General features: G+C 39.3%; 1 long non-coding RNA gene across 1 annotated transcript; it reads left to right on the forward strand.

Annotated features, from left to right (window-relative positions):
• Positions 1 to 3,450: 3,450 nt before the first annotated feature.
• Positions 3,451 to 25,324, forward strand: LOC150058692 (uncharacterized). The gene is made up of 3 exons (XR_016536549.1): positions 3,451 to 3,628; positions 17,102 to 17,182; positions 25,173 to 25,324. It is a non-coding gene; the product is annotated as an uncharacterized LOC150058692 (long non-coding RNA).
• Positions 25,325 to 25,544: the final 220 nt, after the last annotated feature.

Here is a 25,544-nt window from a genome sequence, read left to right on the forward strand (position 1 = left end):
GTTGAAGAGCTTGAGGAGTATTGGGGTGAGCTCTGCTTTGAAGACCTTATAGAATTCAGCTGTGAATCCATCTGGCCCTGGGCTTTTCTTAGGTGGAAGGTCTCTCATTGCCATTTCTATTTCAGAGCTTGAAATAGGCCTGTTGAGTTGGGTTAGTTCTTCTTGGTTCAGTGTGGGTATGTTAATATTGGCTAGGAATTCATCCATTTCTTCTAGATTCTCAAATTTGTTGGCGTAAAGGTTTGAGAAGTATTCCCTCATGATATTCTGTAGCTGGCAGACACTAGATGTTCACAAGTTTTGATTGGTGTTATTACTCTTTCTTTTTGTGCACTTACATACCAGTCTAATACATCCACTGATAAGTGATTTATACCCAAAACAATAAGCCAATCTCTATTGTCTTTAAGTCCCTCGGAGCCTAGCGAATAATGAAACACCTAGATATACAGTATTGCTCAACAGCCATCAAGTGTAGATTCGTGCAGTATTAAGGGTTTTAAGATGAACAGAGGTCCAGAGATAGAAAAATAGAATGAGAGAGGTCAGTGGAGGTACAAGAGGATTAACGTAGGAGTGTAAGAATATTGTAGTAATGAAGAAAAGGTATAGCGTAAGGATAACTGACCTAAGTTGGTAAATAGGTAGCGCATTTGAGTACAAAGTTTGGAAAGTATTAGAATAAAACTTATGTGTTGCTGCACCACTAGCTCTTAGCCCAACCAGTGGCCTCACAGTGGACCATGGGATGGATCTGCGAGCTTCAGTCTGAGTGCGCTGGGCAGAGGTTTTCCTTTGCTCCCTCCAGGGCGGCCCCAAGCCAAGGGACTGGGGATTGAGAGTTTCTAGAGGCTCTCAGCAGGACCAGCAGGAGACCCCTCTGTTCCCAGGGGCGGGGCCCAGCTGAGGGCGTGGGCTCCAAGGGCGGAGCCTCACCTTTCTGATTCTCAGAAGGTGAACTTGGCTGCTGGTCGGCCCTTCAGATCCCTGTTGTGTTTCCACTGCTTTGTCAGAGAGTCTGTGACTGTGGGGGAGCCCCTTGGTGCTCTCTTGCTCAGGATTCCCAGGTGGAGGATGCCCCACTCAAGAATTGAGGGGGGACAGGTGCTGGCTCCTATTTTCCCGTACCCCTTACCCGCTGTTGTAAGGCCGAGTCCCAGCGCCCTCCACTCTCCAGATCCAGTGGCCTGGGAGAGGAGTCTTAGGGTCCGCCTGTTTGTCAGTCTTCAGTCAGAGGGCTGGGAGTTAAGCCTGTTGGGCGGGTGGGAGTTGGGACAGCTCTGCCTCCCTTGGTGGGGTGCTGGGTCTTAGGTAGCCCGCCTGTCAATCTCCAGTCAATGGCCTGAGGGAGGGGGCTGTTGAGGGAAGGGACAAGATTCTTAATTCCTTGCCCCCCTGCTTCTGCCAGTCTTTCTCGGGCGGGGTGGAGGGGTCTGAGTTAAGTTCTATTGCTTGGCACCCGCTCTGCTTTCCCAATGAGTTTTGGGAAGCGTTGTATTACTCATGCCTCTGCGTTCCGTCTTTGGGTGCTCCACGGTGGTGGGGAGTCTTCTACTCCCCTCAGGTCTCCGCCGCCGCCTGTGTTCTGCGTCTGGGTTCTGCTGCTTGGTGTTCTGGTTCCGTGTCTGGGTTCCGTTGCTTCCACCGCTCGCTGGCCATTTCTATGCTGGTTTCTGCAGCGGTCGGGCTGCCCTCCACCAGCAGCTGCTTTTCGAGGCTTGGAGCCGGCGAAGAGAGGTGGGGGAGGGGTCCTCGCGTTCCGAATTCTTTGAGAAAGTTGGATGTAAGCTTTGTCTGGATTTCTTTTCCGGTTTGAGTCCTTCTTTGTTGCTTTTTAAGTTTGTTGTTGTGTATTTCTTAAGATAATTGGCTCGTGGGACTCCCTGGTTCTCTCTTTTTGTGAGAGAGAGCTAGGCAGCGTCCTTATTGTCTCGGCGCCATCTTCTGTCCACTTAAGTACATGTTTGCATTAGCAATATATTTCTTAGTTTAATTTCATTATTGTATTTCATTTAATTACTCTACTATTCTCATATTATTATATCACTATTTTATATCATATTCATTTATCATTCCACAATATATTCATCATATACCACTGTCACATTATATCCATCATGCTAATATTTTCACCCTATTAAATGCTCACAACAATCAAACATTGGAATGACCTAAGTATCCTTCAAGTAAATGCTCTTTTGAACCTAAACTTAGCCCCAGCACACTTCAGGAGGTCATGAAGTTTGGGCTAGGGTAAGCTCCATTAACTACAATACTACTCTTTATGTGGACTTGTTTTGTGATAAGGAGGAAAACCGCCCTGGGGACCTATACCCAGATTTACTTACCTGGCCATCTTGAATGGCTTTTGAAATGTAAATATGGGTACTCAGAGTTTTGTATGCCCCACTGAGAAAAAAAACAGTCCAATAGAAATTTGCTCATCTGGAAAAAGTTGGGAAATCATATTGAGTAGTGTTCTTTAGTAAAAAGCTAGAATATCCTCAACAGGAATCCACTTCTTTAGTCCCCTGTTCTTTAAGATCTAAGTCATGCAGTCTGTCTGCCCTGTTACTTGTATAATCAAGGAGAAATAAACCTTCTAGCCCCCCCCCCCATTCAACTGTTTCTCTGCCAACTGCGGTGTAGGGAGAAAGGTCCATGTCTCATTAAGTTAGGAGAATTAAGATTTGAAAAAAGCCTCATAAAGTTATATGAAATTCCTGATGAGAATATGCAAGGTTTTTAATCAGGGAACCAGAACTTTGATCTATCTCGAAAGAATCAGAACCTGATTTTTGTTGGAAGAGCAGTGGATTTTGGATTAGGCAGGAAAATCTGGAGATGACTCCCAGCTTGTATCCCCATTAATAATGGAAAAGAGGCTGGTGCTAGGTCAGATTCAGGATGGGTTTCTGATGAGCTAGGAGGATAGCACAGAAATAATTAAATGCATTTTATCCTTGAGAGCCTGAGGAGGGCCAAAGTTAAGCCTGTTACTGCCAGGTTACTGTGCAGCAGGAGACCAATTGAACCCTGAAATTTCTGTGGGGACTCAGACACAGTGAGCAGTGTTGCACTGCACCAACACACTAATGGGACCCAAGTACAGTAGAGATGACCCTAAAGATGAAACCAGTCCCAGATATAGCCTAAGGAACCAGGATCATAGATCGATGACTACATGCAACAACTTATGTGACTATAACTTATCTTGGGAAAGGAGAGAAAGGATAAGCATGAGGATGCTATAATTGTATCACTGAGGGTGTCTGAGTCAGAGAAATGTTGCAGCCAAGGACCTGTTTCCAATGGAGACAGGTGGGCCATTTCAGGAGAGAGTGTCTTCTAATGGACAAAAAGTCTCCAGGACTCAACCTCATTTGTGGAGGGCGTAATGTCCTAGGCTTTGGCAGTCCATCAGGCCCTAAGAGAATGTGAAGTTGTGACACTTGCTCTTTGACAGTGACAATAGGGTAGAAGAGTAAGAAGCAAGCTCAGAATGTAAAAGGCTTCTCTTGACCAGGCTGTCTTGACACTTCGGGGGAGTAGATTCCTAGCTGCCTCTTCCCAGATTTCTACAGATATAAAATCCAACTGGACTCATCAAAGACTTCAGCATCAGAAGGTAACCACTTCCTGAGCAATTTTCCCCAAGCCTGGGATTGAAATTGTAGAAGGCCAAAGGTTCTCCAGGGGCTGCTGCTGGGACTGGGTCCACCCTATGTGAAGTAGGTCACTCTGCTAGATGGATGATTATGTCAGGGACTTGAGAACTAAACATTTAGCATTAGCTATGAAAAGACTGGAAGGCCAGGGGTTGCAGTAGAGTACTGGATGGGAAACCTCATCTTCTGCATTCTGGGCTAGGAAAATTGAAGTAAGGCTTTCTATTCTTTTCAAGAGGGAAAGTTAGGGAAGGAAAGACAGATATGTTATTCAGCTTCTGAGTTTCCCTAAAGTTCCCACGGGAAATTTTTCATTTACAGTGGAAGAAAAAATCAAGGGCTCTAACAGCTTACGCTCACAAGAACAAGATTTTGTCATTTGTTTTCTGTACATAACAACATTTAGGACAAGGTATAGGGAGACAGAAATCACTCCTTCCTGAGAAGGAAACTCTGGAGTAAAAATTGAAAATAGTGGCTTTTGTATAAGATATTTGTTATGAAATTTTCCCATCTAGATAGATTGCTTTAATGAACATGGCTAAGATGGACTTTATTTTTCCTGGAATATATAGAGATAGGGTATAAGCTTGTTAAAAATAATTGGATCAATAGGTCTCCTTTAATTTTTTTCTACTGATACAATTTCAAGCTAAACATCTACAAGAAAACCAAATGAGGGGAGAATATCTTGTTGCTCTCAAGTTTTCAGTTTTTACATCTTAGTTATTTTTTGCATGTGGCTTCACCGGTTTGACCTGCTCATCTCAAGGCCTCAAGGTGAGGCAATAGAAACAGGATTTTGTAGGACTTAGCCTGGCACACTTCTTGAATACCCTGTTGCTGATTCTTTCTGGTTCAGTCTGTGGGGTCCTACCCTCTCTTTTCTCAAAAATAATGCTAATTATAGGATTAAATATAAAATAAAGAAAATTGCTTTTGTTAATGGCTTGATTTCTTGTAGGTTTCTTTATGAGTTTTGTGTGTGTGTGTGTGTGTGTGTGTGTGTGTGTGTGTGTGTGTGTTCCATGTGGATTTTGTTTCCTAGGAGTATTACTGATGAATCCAAGCTAGAAAGACATATTCTATATTGTTACTACAGAAAGACAGGAGCTTCAGCCATCTCAAGTAATACTTCCTTCTGTCGTCTTCTCAGATAGAGAATTTATAGTGGTTGGCCTAGGGTTAAATAGGAGAAATTGAGTCTTTGAAGTCGGCTTTTAGACTGGTGTGCTTCTTAGCTGTTTTCTGAGATCATGGTGTCAAAACGTTTACTGATCCATATTTTCTCATATTTTTATTCTTTATGCAAAACTGGCAGGAAAAAAGCCTATTGAGGAAAATGACTGAGATTGGGAGAAATAGGGGAGAATGATGAAAGGGGTGACCCGGACAAAAATTCATTATACTCAAGACATACATGTTGAATTGAAATCCCTGTGAACTCTCACTAAAAAAAAAAAATTGCCATAATTAAGCTGGGTGTTGGTAACCCTAGGTACTTAGAAGGCTGAAATCGGAGGCTCATGATTCAAAGCTAGCCTGCAGAAAAGTCTGAGACTAATATCATCAGTTAACACCAGAAAACCAGAAATGTTGCTATGGGTCAATGTGGTAGATCGCAAGATTTCAGCAGAAGATCTCAGGGTTAATTCCCAGGCCCCAGGTTCAAGCCTCATGACTGACAAAAAAATTCAAATTAAAATGCCGCTAGGTAAAGTTATTCAATGCTTCAACTTACCCCTGTTGTCAATCAATTACAAAAATTTTCTTGCTATACAAAAACAATAAACAACACTGCTAAAAATTTTTCTTTAATTACATAAAATAAAAACTTCTAGGAGCCTGGGAGTATGGTCTAGTGGTAGAGTGCTTGCATAGCTTGCACAAAGCCCTGGGTTGAATTCTTCAGTACATAGAAAAAAACCATAAATGGTGCTATGGTTCAGGTGGTAGAGCATCAGCCTTGAGAAAACCCAAGAACAATGCCCCAGCCCTGAGTTCAAGCCCCAGGACAGGCAAAAACAGTAACAAATCAAAACTTTCAGATAAACAGTGAAATTGGCTTGACTTTATCCTCTTGAACATCCAGTATGGGAGCTTAAACTTACTTGCCTGCTACTTTGTCATTGAGCTTGGGATCATGAATTGTCTCCAGAGCACAAACTGAGAAGCCCTGTACCACCATTTTCAAGGAAACCACTGTACTGTTAATTGGGTGCTCGTTGGCTCCTACTTCTAATCCTAGGTATTTAGTAGGCTGAGAAAAGCTCATAATAATCTCAATCGCCATTGAACAGGATTTCAGAAGTGGAGTGGAGATTGGGCTCACATCAAAAAATAAGTGACAACCTTGAGGGGTGGTGGGGAGAAAGCCAAGAAAGACTACTGAGGCCTCAAGTTCAAGCCACTGTGCCAGCAACAACAATGAAAAATGGTATACATTGGATACGCTATGTCATTACTGAAAATGTTTGTAATTAAGCAGTGAGATTCATGTAGAAATGTGCTTGTCAGTATACCTATGTTAATGTAAAAAACAAGCTCAGATGATGCTGAGCTCATGAATTAGACATCCTCCAACTTTGAATCTATGCCATTTGATCTGAGCGATTCAGTTGCAATCCCCGTGAAAATCCTCTTGATCTCGAAGAATGCGAACCTTCTCAAAAATCCCTTGAGTAGAAAGAAACCTGTCCTTAAAATAGTCAATACATTCTTAATCTTCCAGGAAATGCCCAATAATTCAGAGATCTCAAGTGTAGACAATCTATTCCTTGTAGTCCTTTGGTTAAGTAACGTCAATTCTCCCAAAACTGTCATTGCCTGCTGCAATGACATGTCACTTTGGAGGCGGACTTGGAATGATCACAGACTCAAATAGCTGTAAACAGAGGTCTTTTTATTTCTCTCTCCTTTCTTCTGTCTCTCTGCTTCTCTTCCTCCCGTCCCCGGAAATCCTCCACTATCTATATCCTTAAGTAGTCAATTACAATAAAGGTCATCTGTGCACACAGCAAGTTTACATGGAAAAATCTAGCAGTCACGCACTGTCCATGAGCACAGAAGAAACAAATCAACCAATGCAAAGAAACTTCCTGGTCAGCAAGTACTGACTCATTGGCGAGCTGCCAGGCGCCATCTTATAATCTTACTTCCTCAGGAGGCTGAAAGCAATGTCTCCAATGCAAAACTATTTCACATATCTTCATTATCCCTGGCAATGTTCAGAGGTACCCAGCCCTACTCCAGTCTTAGGGGTCAGCACTTATGCAGCCCCAGTGCTCTCAGGGTAGCTTGGGGGTTCTAGTTGTTCCTTAAGATAGTAGATCACTAGGTGGAGTTATCCTGGAGGTAGAGATTCGCGCCTTCTAGAAGCAGCATTTCTTACTGTAGCCTCCTCAACATTCTATGTCTCCCATATCTCCCTTATCAACTACACTTAAAATGTTTCAGGTCAGCCATGAACATTTGGTCCTTATCTTTGGCTTTACTCATTTTTTTTTACCTTGAAGGAATAACCTGAGGAACAACCTCACATAGAAATAATCTACATGCTCTTTCCAGGAAAGGCTAAATCAGTAAATTGACATTCCATGAAAGCAGGAAGGGGAGGTACAGCCTGATAAATTTGCTTTTTGTCAGTGACAATATGGAATAGGAGTGAAGAGAAAACTCAGCAGCCTCTAGCAGCAAGGCTATGAGTCAAGACTCCTGGCCTGCCAGTCCCTGGCTTTCCCTTCACAGATGGCTGCAGATGAAACTCAATAGATCTTTATTGACTTATGAAGGACTTGAATATCAGCAGGTAATCAGTTGCTGAGCAACTGTCAGATTCAGGACCAGGACCCCAGGAGCTGTTGACAGAACTACATCTGTCTGTGGGTGGAAGGTTACTCTGGTATATAGACAAGTGGTGTTAGAGACTTGAAGTCATTAGCCATTATAGGCAATAGGAAGGCAAGGAGTTGGAAGAAAGTGTTGAGGCTGAGAACTCCACCCTCAGCCAGGTTAAGTCTGGAATTGATGAACATTGATTCCTAATCACTATTCCAAGAAAAGGGAATGATGGGAAGGGCAGAAGTCTTATTTAACATTCCAGTTTCCATGAGTATCTCAGGAACTTAATATCTGCAGTGAAAAATAAGGATCTCTCTCCTTTATTTATTTTATTTTATTTTTTGTGGGTCATAGGCCTTGAACTCAGCCTGGGAGCTGTCTTTGAGCTCTTCAGCTCAAGGCTATCGCCCTATCCTTGAGCCAAGGCCCACTTTCTAGAGGTTAATTGGAAATAAGAGTCTCAGGTTTTTTGTGCCCAGGCTGGCTTTGAACCTTGATTATCATATCTCATCCTTCTGAGTAGATAGGATTACAGGCATAAGCCACTGTGCCAGGCAATAAGAGTCTGAATAGTTTCTCTTAAGGGGAAGTTCAGGAAGGTTTTTGTCAAGTTTTTTTTGTGTATACCATAAAGTAAGAAAGAAGTAAGGAGACAGAAATGGCTCCTTAAGGATACTATGGAGTAAAAGACTGAAAATGGATGTTTGTGAAATTCAGGCAAATTCTCTAGACAAGAATTCCCATCTGGAAGCTAGCCTTGTTTGTTTTTAGTAAAATCAAGGTTCATATTGGTCATTTCTCATAGCAATGTAGAGGAGTTGGCTTGAAAAATGTTCTGAAGCTCTAATTTCAAGGCTTCTTCCTGGCTCAGACTCTGGGGTACCTGACTAACAAAAAAGAAAAACAAATGGAGTTAAACTATTCCTAGGCTGCTTCAATGTTGGTTATAATTGGCAGTAGTTAAATGAAACAATTAATGCTTTAAAGTTATTGCTCAGGAGGGGTCTTATAAACAAAATGGACTCATGGGAAGTATTAAAGCTCTTCTGGATTCCAAGATGCCTTCAACATGACTGATATATTGTATCTGTTCTTGGATCGGAGCCATTCTGAGTGGTTAGATACACAGTTTTTAACTTGATTTCAGTTAATTCATGGGATCAACAAATGGAGCTTTCAAATGGCCTCTTATACAAGTTGTCACAGAAAGACTGGAGAGCAAGAGTGTCCTAGGTTGTAAGAAAAGATTTTTAGGAAATGATTAAGCTAGGCATGTGGCTTGTGTTTGTAATCCTAGCTATTCAAGAGGCTGAAATTCAAAATCATAACTTTAAGACACGAGATCATAACTTCAGATACAGTTTTGTCAGAAAAGCTGAAATTGAGGATCATGGTTCAAAGGTCATAAGTCAAAAGGTCATAGTTCAAAGAGAGAAGAGTCCCATGCATTTCTGACAAAACTATTAACCTCCAAAAAGCTGTAACTAGAGTTGTGGCACAAGTGATAGAATATCAGTTTTGAACAATAAAACTAGACTAAGTTGAAGCCTCTGTGTTAGCACAATAAAAAAGAAAACTTAAGGATTAGCAAAAATCAACAGCAGTTTAAGCTATACATCTTTGTTTTTAAAGTGAAGTACAATAGAAATGCTTACTGGGGGAAGCTCTGTGATTGAATATTAGTTGACTGAGAATATATTAAATGTTTGTAGATATGAATATTTCTGAAATAGGGTACAGCAAACTCTCTGGATGTTTTCTTGGAAAAGTTTTTCTTATGTAGCCAGGTTGGACAACAACTTGAAGTCTCACCAGTGCTGGATTACTTGTATGATTCATTAATCATGCAGCAAATTTCTTTTAAACAATCTGGCTTCTAGTAGTAATGAAGAAAACCACAAGTTGCCTTAGAATAGCTATTGCTGTTTCCTTTCCCAGGGGCCTGATCAGCTTCTCTGAGAGTTTACTGTTGTCCCATTCTCAACTAGATCTCTGGGAAGCCAATTGGGAGGCTATGGGGTATGTGTTTACCTGCATTCCTGGACACCGACTCTTCCCTGCACAGGCTCCATTTCCTAGGCAATGCCCAAACTGTCTCTACACCTAAATCATGCACACCAATAGGATTTGTGAGTGAGGGGTGAGCTTCCACTAGGGGAGAGAAGGGATAAAAGGAAGGGATCAAAGGAGATGACCACCCCCGAACATGGAGAAAGGGATGCTTTCCCCCTGGGGGACTTTAATCCCAGGAATGCCTGGCATAATTAAAAGCCTAAATCAGAGCCTTTGTTTTTGTTCTATCTCAATATGGGTCTTCTGGTTTTTCAAGAGTCACATTTACTAAAGCATAGGAAGGACCTGGACACGAATACCCTTCCCAAGGAAGCACTCTACTTTTTTGTACCCAGACTTGGCTTCCATACCCTTTGGGATATCAGGAAGTTTGGGCATAAGGGATGCACCATTAACTGTAATATCCTTCAAATGGACTTGATTTAAAAAGTAGCTGAAAAACAGTCTAAAGTCTTGTTACTTCCAGCTCTTTTCCTATTTATCTGGCCATTCTGCACTGGACAAATGGGAATTTGATACTAAATTCATGACAGTTTTGTATGCTCCACTGAGCAACAAAATGGTCTTCAATAGGAAGTGGACTTTCAAATGAGGAAGGAAGTCAACCACAGCAGTGTTCCTAAGGAGAAAAGCTAATATCCTTAATAGGAAACCATTTTCTCCTTCTTTACCTTTGCCTTGAAGGTCTGACTCATAGGGCCACAACTTCTCTGTTATCTAACATGGTTGGGGCATGACCCCTCCCCTGCCTTGTTACTCAGTATGGGCAGGACATGAGTCTTCCCATGCCCTTCCCATTCTACATTTAGACAGACCCCCTTTCAAATGCAGTTTAGGGAGGGAGTACATTTCTCCTTTTAAACATAGTTTAGGGCTGGGAGTTTGGCCTAGTGGTTAAAGTGCTTGCCTAGCATGCATGAAGACCCGGGTTCGATTCCTCAGTACCACATACATAGAAAAAAGCCAGAAATGGTGCTGAGGCTCAAGTGGCAGAGCTCTAGCCTTGAGGAAGTCCAAGGACAGTGCTCAGGCCCTGAGCTCAAGCCCAGGACTGGCAAAAAAAATTATAAAAAACATAGTTTAAAAATAATATGAAAGTTACACTGAAAATCCTGATCAGTATGGGTAAGCCTTTCAGGAAATGAGAATTTTGACCTTCCCTAGTAAACAAAGTTATTATTGGTCCAGACGTTGACCATGTTACAAAGCACAAGTGTTGGCTCTGGTAAGAAAGTTGGAGATAGCTAAGGTTCCTCTCTTTCGCCAGATTTCTGGTGCTACTTATTAATAAATCCAAGGCAGAAGAACACAATCTCTAACCTCCCTGACCAAAGCACTAAATATGTTACTAGACATTTAGAGCAGGCAAAATATTTCTGTACTTCACTATAGCAAGGGAAGAATTCAGGCAAAATCTGAAAATAAAGGAGATACGAAAGCTTTAGAAAAGCAATAGAGTAGAGAAAAGAGAAAGCATGCAGTATAGATAATACCTCAGGAAGACAGTGCCTCAGCAGTCTCATCTTTCTTCCTGTGCCCTACCAGTTAGAGAGGTCACAGAGCTTGGCCTTGGATTACATAGAAAGAAGGCTCACCAGGCAGAAAGCTTATCTTCAAAGACTTAAATCCTCCCTGTTTCCTGTAAGGTCACGGTATCAAAAGATTTAGTGCCCATCCTCATTTCTCGTTTTTTTTTTTTTTTAATCTCTCCTTTTGTAGTATCTGTCCCCACTTCATTGTCAGACCGATTATGGTTTATCTGCTTTTCCTCTATCTGCAAGTTGTACAATCATAAATTCCCCGACGTTTTCCCCCCATTATTAAAAGGAACATGGTGAAAGTAGACTTTTATACATCTGACCCTAACCCCAGGAATTTTCACTATTAGCCCAACACTCATTCCTAGATGTTTCCTCCAAAAAATAATTTAAATTGTGATGGGAAAATATTGTGTGTGGCAGCCACTGGAAGATATAGCACTATACTACATTTTTAGGCTCAGATTCTGACCTTGGGTGAGAAAGTAAGGTATTTAAAATAAGTCCCTAGCAGGTTTAGAGGTGGCCAAAATTGGTACCAGGTAGTCTGACAATTATCTCAAGATTGCTCAGGTAAGGCTTTATTTAAACAAGAATCCTTGACTCCTGAGAGGTAGTTATACACTTCTGTATCCAAAATGACTTTAGAACAGAGTGGCTGAGAACAAAGGACATGGATTTAAAAGTTGGGATATATTTCAGATAATTTATGGGCCAGTAATTTTCAGTTGTTTCATATACACAAGAGATTATCAGAGACAAAGGCTAGTCATGTGAAAACTATTAAAATAATCTGGGTACTCTTTGACTATTAAGCCTGCAATCCTAGCTTTTCAGGTTGCTGAGGTCAGAGGGTAGTGTTTCAAAGACAGACTAGACATAAAAGCCTACACAGAAAAGTATGTGATTGAGAAGTAGAGCTATGGCTCAAGTGTTAGCACACCAACTTGAACAGATAAGCACAGCAACCTGAAGAGATAAGCTAAAGTACAAAGCCTGGACCTTGAATTCAAGCCTTCAGCATCAGTAAAAAAAATGTATCCTTTGAATGATAATATATATTATTTATGTTGAGTAATACTTTCCAGTTCATCAGCATTCTGAGGATACATTTTGAGTAAAGTATTCTACCTCACTCTGATTAACAGAGTATTGCAAGTTTTGCTTGGGGAAGCTCTTTAGCTTTGCTTTGGGATGCTCTTTAGCTTAGTTCACTGCTTTATAGTAAATGCCTTAATTGTAGGTTAAGGTTTCTAAAATGGCATATAACCTTTCTTTCTGATTTCTTGAGACAATGTCTCCTTAAATAGCTCAAGTTGGTCTGGAACTGACTGGAACTGAAAGCTGAAGTACAAGGACTGAGATTCAAGCTGACTGCCAGAGCTATACTTACACTGTAAACAGTAGATTCACCAATCTGAGTACTGATGATGATGGGAAAGGCCACAATAACCTAATTGGCCTTATAGCAGCTGGACTATAGCCCTCCATCAGGGCCATAATAGCATTTATGAGAGCTTACTATTGTCCTTCCCAGCCAGGCTTCTCATAAGTCACCTGCAAGGCTCTTGGTTACTTAACAGCATTTCTGGATCCTGAACCTTTACTACCCTCTCTCCAGTTTCTAGAAAATTACTCAAACTACTCAAACAATACCTGCATACTTGAGCCTCTGACCCGATATCAAAATCATGAATAGGTCTTTGGGGGTAGACTCTGACTCAGGAGTAGAGTGGCTAAAAGGAGATACTGCCCACCCCCAGCCAAAATGAACTACTGACTTACAGGTTTTGATTGAGTGTTCTTTTTTGATTTGCAATACTTTTCTGACAGTTTTTTTGCTTTCCTTGCTTTATTTCGATATTGTTCCAGACAACAAGAACCCAACACTTGCATATCATTTTGGTTCCTAATAGGGAGCTATTTCTTCAGAGGACAGCATGTCATTTTGGTTCCTAACAGAAAGCCATTTCTTCAGAGGATAGCTTTTGAAATTGAAGTTTCCAAAATTAGAAATGTGCTAGATGTCTGGGATATGGATCCCTGAGACCCAAGAGGGCTCTTTCCACACATGTCAGGTGACAGGTCTTGAGGAAGGCCCTAAAATCCAGCCAGATTACTTCCCACTGTCATCTGTGACTAAGAAGAAAAGGGAGAGAGGGCTGTACCCTACTGAGAGAGTCCCTTTCAGGAGACATATGACACATGGAATGAAGGAAAGTCTAAACCCAACTATTTTTATCCTTTGCAGACAGTGCTTTGATCATTGGGATGTTACAGGATCTCCCCTGGCATGTTGACTAAAGCCTGGAAAGACCTAAACTCTCAGACCCTTCCCAAGAAAACTCTTTTATACTCAGGCTTGGCTCAAATATCTTTGTGTGATCAGGAAATTTGGCCTAAGGAGGATTCTATTAACTAAGTTGCCATCCTTCAACTGAATTTGCTTTGTAAAATGAAGGGGAAACCACCTGAGGTCCTTTATGCTCACCTCTTTTCCTAAATACAAGATCATCTGTTTCTATGATGGTCAGGAGAGCCTTTTAAGGTGAAAGACCCCAAGTCCCTGCCCATTTTCAAGGGGGGAAATTAATGGAGGCCTCTGTGTCCCCAGTTAGACAGATGGAGTTCAGCCCAGTGATGGGTCTGGGGCAACCTCTTCAAGCTCCTATTATTGTCTGACATACAGATGAATGGCTGTCCATACATATAGTCAAAAAATGAAATGTGAGCACTTAGGGGTGGCCCCGCACCATGCAACTATTACTCTATCTCCTGGATCTAGATCCTCTAAAATGTTGCTGTTTGGAGCACATTGAAGCAGACCCTAGAAAGTTATTTCATTTAACCTTTGGCTTGCTTCTGGGGAGGTCTATATTTTAGTCATTCCATTTCTAATTGTACCTAAAACCCCCACTCCATTTTTGACAAGAGATTTATTTGTCCAGGCTAAAAGTTCAACTCCCAACTCGTCAGGGAGCATTTTTTTTTTGGTGCCAGTCCTGGGCTTCAGCTCCAGGCCTGAGCATTGTCCTTGGACTTTCTCAAGGCTAGAGCTCTACCACTTGAGCCTCAGAACCACTTCCGGCTTTTTTTTTCTATTTATGTGGTACCGAGGAATCGAACCTGGGTCTTTGTGCATGCTAGGCAAGCACTCTACCACTAGGCCAAACTGCCGGCCCCATCAGGGAGCATTTTTGTTAGTCCATACTGCAAGATCAGTTTGGGCCTCCAACAGGAACTGAGGTGCATATGGTGTGCATGCAACTTGAGATCCTTACTTTTATAGAAATTAGAACTTCATTGACCTCTGGCCCCAGTGAGACTAGAAGAAGGGCTTTAAATGGGTATTGTGAATAGGCTAGAACATTCATTTATGGGTCCAAGGCTCAAACAAGGGAAGATTGGCTCAACATCTTTGTCTTATGAGGCAATGGTTCCATTTACCCAGTTGTCCCAATCCTTGAGTTTTTTTCTGGCCCCAATACTACTCAATGTTAGATCTAAAGAACGATTTTTTTATTAGTATACCTTTATGCCAGAGAGAGTCAGCATCTTGTCCAGTCTGTCAGATAGAGATTTTAAAGAGACAGACCTCCCTCAGGGATTCTGATTAGCTCCTCCTTTGTGAGCCCATCAAAATTATCATTTCATGGACTACTGACTCCCTTTTATCCTTTTGACATGAAAAATGACACAAAATGACAGGAGAAAAGTCATCGCTGTGTCAACCTAAGGTGGGCTATTGAGCTAGTTTGGGAAGGAGAAACAACCCTCATGGAAACTGGGATTGGTTTTCTTCTAGACTTTTCTCCTTCTTGAGCACTTAAAGGCTTTTCTAGGAGTGAAGACCCTGTATTTGAGGATATGCTGATATAGTTTTGACTGTTATATCAAACCCTGAAAAACATGTAGAGACATTTTTAATCTTTGCATGGATTGGATTCTGGTGCTATTTAGGCTTTCAACTGGCTAAAGGGTCTCTTAAAGCCCCAGCCTCTATCATATAATCGAAATGTGTCCTTTAAGATTGGCTGAGGGGAAATGGCTCCTGGGATAATAGCCAGCATCAAAACCACAACCAATTAGGTAGCTAAAGAATTAGGCATCCAGGTCATATTTTTAACTACCCAGTCTGTATTCTAATACCTGAGTCCACAAAGCTCATATTTGTAGAATATGCACATGTAAAGTTCTGCTGATTTGGAGTGGGTAATAAATGTAGAAGGTTAGCTTTATCTGAAAGCCACCTACTAAAATGCAAAGCTCAGCCTTTGGAAATAAAATCACTTGAAGACTGTTTCCAAATTTAAATTTTGCTTTCCTCCAGCCTAGGGAAAAGAATAAACCTTCCAAATTATATGAAGAGATGCTTAAGGAATCATGCTGTCCAACCTGATTTGACTATCAAGCCCTTGGAAAATCTGGACTGGACATGTATACACTAATAGCAGTTCATCACTTAGGGGTGTGATTAGATATGTCTACTTGGTAACAGATTCCAGCACAATCCATTTTGAAACAATGACCCTAAAATAAAGCAAGCAATATGTCCTGGGATGGGCTCCAACTTGGTGGAGGAATAAGTGGTATACTGATTTCAGGTGGAGGAGGGGTAAGAAGTATACTGATTTCAGAGTCCTATTGCTTATTATTCTAAGAGGCCTTTCACTTTGGCTTGTTTGTTGCTTTTCCTGAGTTTTGTTCTATGCTTTTCCTGATTTTGGTTCTATACTGTTCCAGAGACCAAGGAACCTATTCCAACATGGCTTTTGTCTTTCACCATGTCTCTTCACCCAGCATATTGGGGTGAGGGCCTAATTTAGATCTCCTAGACTTCAGGCTTGTATCTCAGCAACCTTGTTCATAAACTTCTAGAAGTCTCCAGTGGCCCTCTTTAGTCATCATTCCCTAAGCTAAAGTAAAAGAAAAATAGAAAAGCCTGGTAAATAAGACCACATTCTACCTTGGGTAGCAAACTGCCAGCCAGAGATATAATGAGTGAAAAGTTACTCTTCTCAATATCAGCAGAAAAGTGAAATCCAATTCTTCACATCCATGAAGCTAATTTTTGTCCTTCCCTTCAACCTGGAAAAATACAAGGACTTCAAAGAACAACCAATGTTAGATAAAGCCATGAAACATTAGATAAAATGTTAGATTGATTAGTATCCAGGATAAGTTATTCAAGGACAACCATTCTTAACTATAAAATTAAGATTCATGTTCTAACTCTAAAATTTAAGATTCATATTCTATAATTATAAACCCCTACCCTGAGACACTGCTTGGCTTAACTTTTCTCTTTTCCCTTCCATGCAGAGCTTTATTCTATTCTCTCAATATAAATTTTCCTTACCTGCTAATTTCTGAGCCTGGGATACTGACTCCTGGGAAGCTAGCACCACTATCTCTACAGCTGGATAATGTGGGCTTTAGCCTGCAATCCTAGGTATGGATGAGCCTAAAAACTGAGGATAGCTTAATGCCTACCAAAAATGGCATTCAATTTTTATCTCTAATTAGCCAGAGAAAAGGCTGAAATGGAGATGTGGCTCAACTGGGAGAGTGTCAGCCTTGAGAGAAAAAAAAGATCAAATGAGCATGAAGCCCTGAGTTTCAGGCTCAGTTTTACAGACTTATGAGTTAAATCCTGAATTTGTGTGTAAACCCTGAATGTATGTTTGTCAGAAGTTCATATTAGCTACAATAAGTCTTTTGATGACATGAGTGATATCACAAGCAGAAATGAGCAAGTTATAGTCAATACATAGGTGTATATGGAAGCAGCAATTTAGGAGATGCTTTGATGTCCTCCGATTTTGTGTCCATACCCTTTGCAATAACCTTAGGTTCTGAGCAAGAAAATCTCTTGAAAGAAAACTGCTACACAAAAATTAAGATAAAGATGAACAGGTAACACATTTGGATTTGAGTAACAGTGTAAAAGCTTCCCTTTCTCACTCTCTGGCTTCATTTCAGATACAGAGATTTACAGGCAACATCTGCATCAAAGAAGATAGTTGAAGATGTACTGGAGTGACGTCTTCTTGTGGCTGCCAGGTACTCTTTCATCATGTTTGCTTATCTGGCATATTGAGTGATGGGCTAGTCTTAACTTTGGACACCATGACCATGATGTTTAAAACAATTTAAATAACTGGGGTTTAAATAAATTGGATTTATAAACTCCCAGAAGTCTTCTATGATATCTCCCTGTCATCCTCATTCTCTGGGGCAAAGGGAAAGGTTTGCTACCAAAATGGAAATAACTGTGGTTTTACTTATTTAGGTATTTTTTATCAAGTTGTTTCATTTTTATTTCAGCCAGGAAAGAGTGTGACTGAGGAGTTGAAACCCTCTTCCAGTCATGGGTCATAAGACACTAGCTTTCCCTCTATCTTTGAAAGCAAAGGAAAAAAATGGATTTTTTGCATACTCAGAGGGCAAAGTTTTGCATATTATCCTGTTTTGCAAAATGATTTGGAAGAAATGGGGAGGAAAGAGATGATACCAATTAAGGTACATTTCATTCCTTTACTGATATGATGAATTGAAACCCCTTTGTACATGATGAATTGAAACTAATTGTAAAAAATAAAGCAATCTGATCTTACACTTACCACAGTTACTGATCATTCTATGGCAAACCTTAACTGAAAAAATAAGATCCATGTTCCCAACAAAAATATAAATTTACAGAATGAGAGCCCACATAGTTTTGAGTTTTCCCTCTTGTCCCTCCTGTGTGAGAACTTTATTCAGTTCTCTCAAGACAACTTTCACTGTCTGCTGTTTTCACATGGAGTCTGGGTCATCAATTGTTGACTATTGCTCAAAACAGCCTGCCAGGGCCTTTGTTACCCCAGGAAATTTCCTTGAACCTTTTTGCATTTCATGCCCATCTCCAACCACAGGAATTAATCTGTTTTCTTTAGTTTTTTATTTTGTAGAAGTTTATCAAAAAGAAACAGTTCAGAATATAGCATTTGTGTTTGACTTTTTCTTTTTTGTGGGTCATGGGACTTGAATGTGACCTCGGCTCTGTGCCTGAGCTCCTCAGCTCAAGGCTACCATCCTACCTTTGAGCCAACCCCCACATCCCATTTTCTAGAGGTGAATTGGAGATAAGAGTCTCCGGTCCTTTTGTGCCTGGTCTGGCTTTGAACCTTGATCCTCATATCTCAGCCTCCCAAGTAGTTAGGATTATAGGCATCACACTGCACATGGATTAACTCCAAATGGATCAAAGACCTAGAGGTAAAAGCAGATACACTGAAAACTTTACAACAAGGAATAGGAGATACACGAGGTCTCCTTGGCACAGGTCGAAACTTTCTTGATAAGGACCAAGAAACAACAAATCAGAGAAAGTCTGGATAAGTGGGACAGCATTAGACTGCAGAGCTTCTGTATGGCAAAGGACATAGCCAGCAAATTAACTAGCAAGCCTACAGAGTGGGAGAAGATGCCCACTAACCATAAAATGGATAAAGGCCTCATATCTAAAATATATCAAAAGCTCAAAAAATTGAATCACTCCAAAACTCATCTCCAAAGAAATAACCATCCTATTAAAAGATGGACCAAAGACTTACAGAGTCTTCTCTGAAGAAGAAATAAGAAAGGCCTATAGACACATGAAGAAATGCTCAACATCTCTTGCCATAAAAGAAATGCAAATCAAAACAACTCTAAGATTCCACCTCACTCCAATTAGAATGGCCAGGATCAAGAAAACTAATAACAGATGCTGGAAGGGATGCAACTAGGAGGGATCACTACTACACTGTTGGTGGGAGTGCAAACTCATTCAACAACTATGGAAAACAGTATGGCAGTTCCTCAAAAGACTAAACAGAGCTCCCCTAGAACCCAGCAATTCCACTACTTGGCATTTACCCAATCATGCAGAAAGAAGGACATACTAAATCCACTAGTACAATGATGTTCATTGTAGCACTATTTACCATAGCAAAGATATGGAACCAACCCAGATGCCCCTCAGTTGATGAGTGGATCAACAAGATGTGGTATTTATACACAATGGAATTCTATGCTGCAGTCAGAAAGAATGACATCACCCCATTTGCTAGGAAATGGAAAGACTTAGAAAAAAATCCTATTAAGTGAAATAAGACTCAAAGGAACATAGGCTCAATGGTTTCCCTCGTTTGTCATAATCAGTAGAAACCTTGGGCTCTCCTAGCAGAGATTTACAAGAGAACAAAGCCTAGATACATAAGCCATATAGTATGACACTAAATGAAAGGACCTCCAGGATATAGAAACAAAAGCCATGAGTTAAAGTTGTTCTTAATGTACTGTAATCTCTCATTTCTTTTGCTGTCCCTTAGTTATCTCATATTGTTACAGTATTTCACCTTGTTATCTTATATATTTTATATATTTGTATTTGGTTATTTGAAATCGGATAGGGAAGGGGGAAAATAAGATGAGGGGTGGGAGATGGAGGGAGGGAAATGGGGACCAAAACATGAGAGAGGGTATCAATGTATGTGAAGTAATGCACCTTCTATCTGGTGAATATAATGTAACTCTTCCATTAATTATATGGAAAAGAAAGATTATGATTGCTTAGGAAACTGGGAAGAATCTGGCACCAAACTGTGTAACTGTCTTTCCTCATAACAAATATTTAAAAGTGAGGCTCATTTTGTGAAATGGCAGCCATAAATATGTTTATATATTCTATGGTTCTCCACTAGATAAATGTTTACCCTTCTGAATAGTTAAAAACACAGAATGACTGGGGCTTTGCTGAAATATATTCTTTTATTTCACAATTGCAGTTACCAAATAGTTTCTACCAATTGGTAAGAAAGTTAACAAAATATGAACGGAACATAATTATTAGGAGTAGTAAGTGAGCCAGTTAAAGAGGAGAGTTGGCAGTTAGTTTTCTCAAACTATTTACATAACAATGTTTTAAGCATTCCATATGGATACCATGTATGTTATATCTATATATCTATGTGCCATATATATATACATAATACTGTATATCATAGATACACATTTATACACACATATAACATGTATATCTATATCTATATATAATATGTATATCTATATCTATACATTTATACACACACATATATAATCTATATCGATATCTATATCTATAGTAGGTATATCTATATATACTATGTGTAAATACATATTACTCTATACCATAGGTATACATTTATACACACATATACATTTATAGATATACATAAATAATATGTATATCTATATCTATATATACTATCTCAAGACCCTTTTACCTACTAAATATTATATACTCTGAAGTTTCTCTGGTTTCTTAAGTAAAGTTTTTCTCAAAAGCATGCCTTAATACTACCCATATCTTTTCTACTTGTGATTTCTTTTTGTGCTTTTCAAATATGTATGTTGAAATCTTAAATAAAGTTTTTCTCAAAAGCATGCCTTATTACTCCCCATATCTTTTCTACTTGTGCTTTTCAAATTTGAATGTTGAATTAATCTAAAAGTTTTTGATTTTAGATATCAGGCTCTTATTGGAAACCTGATTACATTTTATTTTTTTTGCCCAAACATGGATAGAAGTCAAATTTTGGCAGGTGTATTTAATAGGAATTTTTCTTTTCTTTCCAAGCATATGATACAGTCTTTATTAATTCTAGCCAACAAGCTCTACATTAGATCCTCTGAATTTATTCATCTTATGACTTCAAGCAACATCTCGTCACTTTCTTTTCTTATACTTCCACCCATGGCATCCGCCATTTCACTATTTCTGTGAATTCTAGTGCTTGAGATCCCATTTCAAAATGCAATCATACAATGCTTGCTTCTTTGTCCAGACTGTTCACCCACCAGATTTATTTATGTTGTCACAATGACAGGATGTCCTTTTGTAAGGCTGAATAATACTCCATTGTATCTGTACTCTACCTCCTTTAGCAATTGATAGACATTTAGATTGTTTCTTGGGTATTGTGAATAATAAACATGGGTATGTAGCTATCTTTTTTTTCTTCTTTTTTTCCAGTCCTAGGGCTTGATCTCAAAGCCTGGGCACTATCCCTGAATTGTTGACTGAAATTCTTTGTTGAAGGTGGTGAGACACACCAGAGAACTCTCAGCCTTCCTGTGGAAGTATTTAATTTAATTTTTCTTCTTTTTTTTTCTGGGGATATAGCTCAGTGGTTCAGCATTTGCCTACCGTGGACTACAAAGTATGTTTTTCTTATTTATGAAATGCTTCAACACTATAAAAATGAGAAGAAATAATATAACAGACACAAAGTTTAAATAATGATTATTATTCTGTCACCTCTATTGTAGAATTCCTAAAAATGGATATGTACCCAACTATTGTCTCATCCAATATTTTTCTCCCTTACCTCTTTCTGTAGATGTAACTAGTCTATTGATTTTGATGTATGTTAACATTTCAGATATGTAGGAAGCCTATTATAACTCAATAACATGAAAACCAAATAATTCAATTGAAAAATGGGCAAAAGACCTGTATAGACATATTCCAGCAAAGATATATAACGGCCTTCGGAGATACAAAAAGGATTTCAGCATCACTAATCCTCATGGTGATACAATTTAAAAAGCTCATTGGTTTATCACCTCAGAGCTTAGGATAGCTATTATGAAAAAGAAGCAATAAAAAGTATTGATGGGATAGTAGGGAAAAAGAAATCTTGGCACATTATTGATGGGAATGTAAATTGGTCTAACTGTTACACAAAATGACAAGGAAGTTGCCCCCAAAATTAAAAATCAGCTGGGTGCTGGTGGCTCATGCTTATAATCCTACCTAATTTGGAGGCTGAGATCTAAGGATCATAGTACAAAGCCAGCCGAGGCAAGAAGGTCCCTGAGACTCTTCAAAAATCTAGAAGTGGAGATATGGCACAAGTGATAGAGCACCAGACTGGAGAGAAATAACTGAGGGACAGTATCCAAGCCCTGAATTCAAACTCCAGTCCTGGCACAGAAAATATATTACAAACCAAGCTAATATATGAGCTTGCAATTCCACTTCTGGGTATGTATCCAAAGGAAACCAAATCAGGTATCTTTTTTTTTTTTAGCTTTGAAACATGAAATACTAGCTTTTATTTATTTTTTTCCAGTAATTTCATTTCTTTTTATTTATTTATTTATTTTTTATTGTAATTAGTAAAAGGGTTACATGATATTTGCCAGATAGAAGGTGCATTAATTCACATACATTGATACCCTTTCACATGTCTTGGTACCCATTTCCCTCCACCCCCACACCCCCCACCCGTCTTGGTTTTCCCCCCTTCCCTATCAAATTTCAAATATCCAAATACAAATAAATTCAATATATCAGATAACAAAGTGAGATACTGTACCAATATGAGATAACCAAGGGACAGCAAAGGAGATGAGAGACAACATAGTACATTAAGGACAACAATCATTCATTATATGGCTTTTATTTCAATATCCTGGAGGTCCTTTCAATTAGCTTCACATTATATGGCCTTATGTATCAAGATTTTGCTCTATTGCAGATCTCTGCTAGTAGAGCCCAAGGTTTCTACTGATTATGACGAATGAGGGAAACCATTGAGCCTAAGTTCCTTTGAGTCTGGCTTACTTCACTTAATATGATTTTTTCTAAGTCTTTCCATTTCGTAACAAATGGGTCAATGTTGTTCTTTCTGACAGCAGCATAGAATTCCATTGTGTACCAATACCACAACTTGTTGATCCACTCATAAACTGAGGGACATCTAGGTTGGTTCCATATCTTTGCTATGGTGAATAGTGCTGCAACGAACATTGTTGTGCTAGTGGATTTAGTATGTCCTTGTTTCTGGATGGTTGGGTAAATGCCAAGTAGTGGAATTGCTGGGTCATAGGGGAGTTCTATGTTTAGCCTTTTGAGGCACTGCCACACTGCTTTCCATAGTGGTTGAACGAGTTTGCACTCCCACCAACAGTGTAGTAGTGATCGCCCCTGGCCACATCCCCTCCAGCATCTGTTGTTATTCGTTTTCCTGATCCTGGCCATTCTAACTGGAGTGAGGTGGAATCTTAGAGTTGTTTTGATTTGCATTTCTTTTATGACCAGAGATGTTGAGCATTTCTTCATGTGTCTATAGGCCATTTTTGTGTCTTCTTCAGAGAAGAATCTCTTTAAGTCTTTGGCCCATTTTTTAGTGGGATGGTTGTTACTTTGGAGGTTAATTTTGGAGTGATTCAATTTTTTGAGTTGTTGATATATTTTAGATATGAGGCCTTTGTCCATTGTTTGTTGGTGAAGATCTTCTCCCACTCTGTAGGCTTCCTGATTAGTTTACTAGCTATGTCCTTTGCCATACAAAAGCTCTGCAGTTTAATGTAGTCCTACTTATCCAGCCTTTCTCTGATTTGTTGTGATTCTTGGTCCTTATTAAGAAAGTTTCAACCTGTGCCAAGGAGGCCTAGTGTATCTCCTATTCCGTCCTGTAAAGTTTTCAGTGTGTCAGCTTTTACATCGAGGTCTTTGATCCATTTGGAGTTAATTCTAGTGCAAGGTGACAAAGAAGGATCCAACTTTAGTTTTCTGCATGTGCTTAACCAGTTCTGCCAGCACAACTTGTTGAAGAGGCTGTATTTCTTCCATTCTATTTTTTTGGCTCCCTTGTCAAAGATTAGGTGGCCATAGGTCTGTGGTTTAATATCTGGGTCCTCAGTTCTATTCCATTGGTCTTCAGGCCTGTTCCTGTGCCAGTACCAAGCTGTTTTGAGAATTATAGCCCTGTAATAGAGTCTAAAGTTTGGAATTGAAATTCCTCCAGCGCTGTTCTTTCTGCTAAGAAGTGTTTTTGCTATACTTGGTCTTTTATTATTCCATATGAAATTTTGAATTGCCTCTTCTATTTCTTTAAAGAATGACATTGGGATATTGATGGGCATTGCATTGAATTTGTAGATAGCTCTTGGCAAGATTGTCATTTTCACAATGTTGATTCTTTCAATCCAGGAGCATGGGAGTTTTTTCCATTTCCTTAGTTCTGCTTTAATTTCCTTTTTTAGGGTTTTAAAGTTTTTGTCAAAAAGGTCCTTTACACAGGTATCTTTTAAAGCTGCATTCTGGCCAAGAGCGTGGACTAGTGGTAGAGTCCTTGCCTACCTGTGTTCTATTCTTTGGTATTACATACACAGAAAAAGCCAGAAATGGTGCTGTGGCTCAACTGGCAGAGCACTAGCCTTAATAGGAATTTTTCTATACTCACTCCATCATTGGTTTAAAACGCACATGAAGAAACTATGTAAAACATCACAAATTGGATTAAGGATAAAATTAACACTTGTTGCTTTTATTTTTAATAGAATGGAATATTTGGATATTGTTATTGAAAGTTTTTATCTACATTGTGATAAATACAAAAGAGGTTTTCTGCATGATACTAGATGTATTGATAATTTTACATTTTAGGAAATGTCTTAAGTAAGAGAAAAAAATTCTATCAAATATTTCTAGAAAAATATTTACCATAAACACAGGTAAATCAGATGATTTATAGATACTTATTTAAAGGTCAAATTGGACTGATTTCTTTGGTTTCTATTAACCATGGTGTGTCTAGAAGCTAAGAGAACAATTTGTAAAGCAGTATCCTGGAGCAAAGTGGTAGAGCATTATTCTGGAGCAAAAAGAGTGCAGGAACAGCACCCAGACTTGGGACCAAGCTCCACAATCGGCAATGACGAAAACAGATGGAACATTTGGCATGTCTAGTCTATTGTAATAGAAGTTATGTCAAAATTGTGTGAGTTATAAAACTTGAGTTACAAAAAATCTTCTTTAATAGAATACAAATCCAAGAAACTATAATTAGTTTTCCTAAACTGGGTTATCTGATCTGTCGAGAAACTATCTTCCAACTGCCTCTTCCTGAGGTCATAAAGATAGTTAAGCCACCCACTTAATTAATAAGATTCTCTACAGAGCAGACAATCCTAAACTCAGTACATCTGAACCTTTGAGGTGGGCGCAGCTCTCACTTACTCTTCTTTGTTTCCCCAGTGTGCTAAAAGGTCTGATGCATCAGGTACACACACTGCAGCAATATTAAGAACATCATCTCAAAAATACAGAAAGAAACTCAGATCTCAAGAAGAAATAGAATTTACAGAGGTCCAGAATAATCACTAAAGCTGCTGTTTATCATCAAAGCATTATCTCGTCATTTTGAAGTTCTTTATTGTTAAATACAAAATTGTGTATTAAACAACTTGAATAAATAAAAATACATGTCATCCTTGTATCTTTAAAAAGTGGCTGGCTATGCCTGATTTAATGAGCACTGGGAAACATCCCTGAACAAATATTGGTCACATAAATCAGTATTTTAATATAGATAATATTGTTTGTAAATAGAATAAAATCTTCTGTATC

Source organism: Megascapheus bottae, chromosome 9 (genome assembly GCF_031878675.1).
Source record: "Megascapheus bottae isolate mThoBot1 chromosome 9, mThoBot2.hap1, whole genome shotgun sequence".
Lineage (NCBI taxonomy): Eukaryota > Metazoa > Chordata > Mammalia > Rodentia > Geomyidae > Megascapheus > Megascapheus bottae.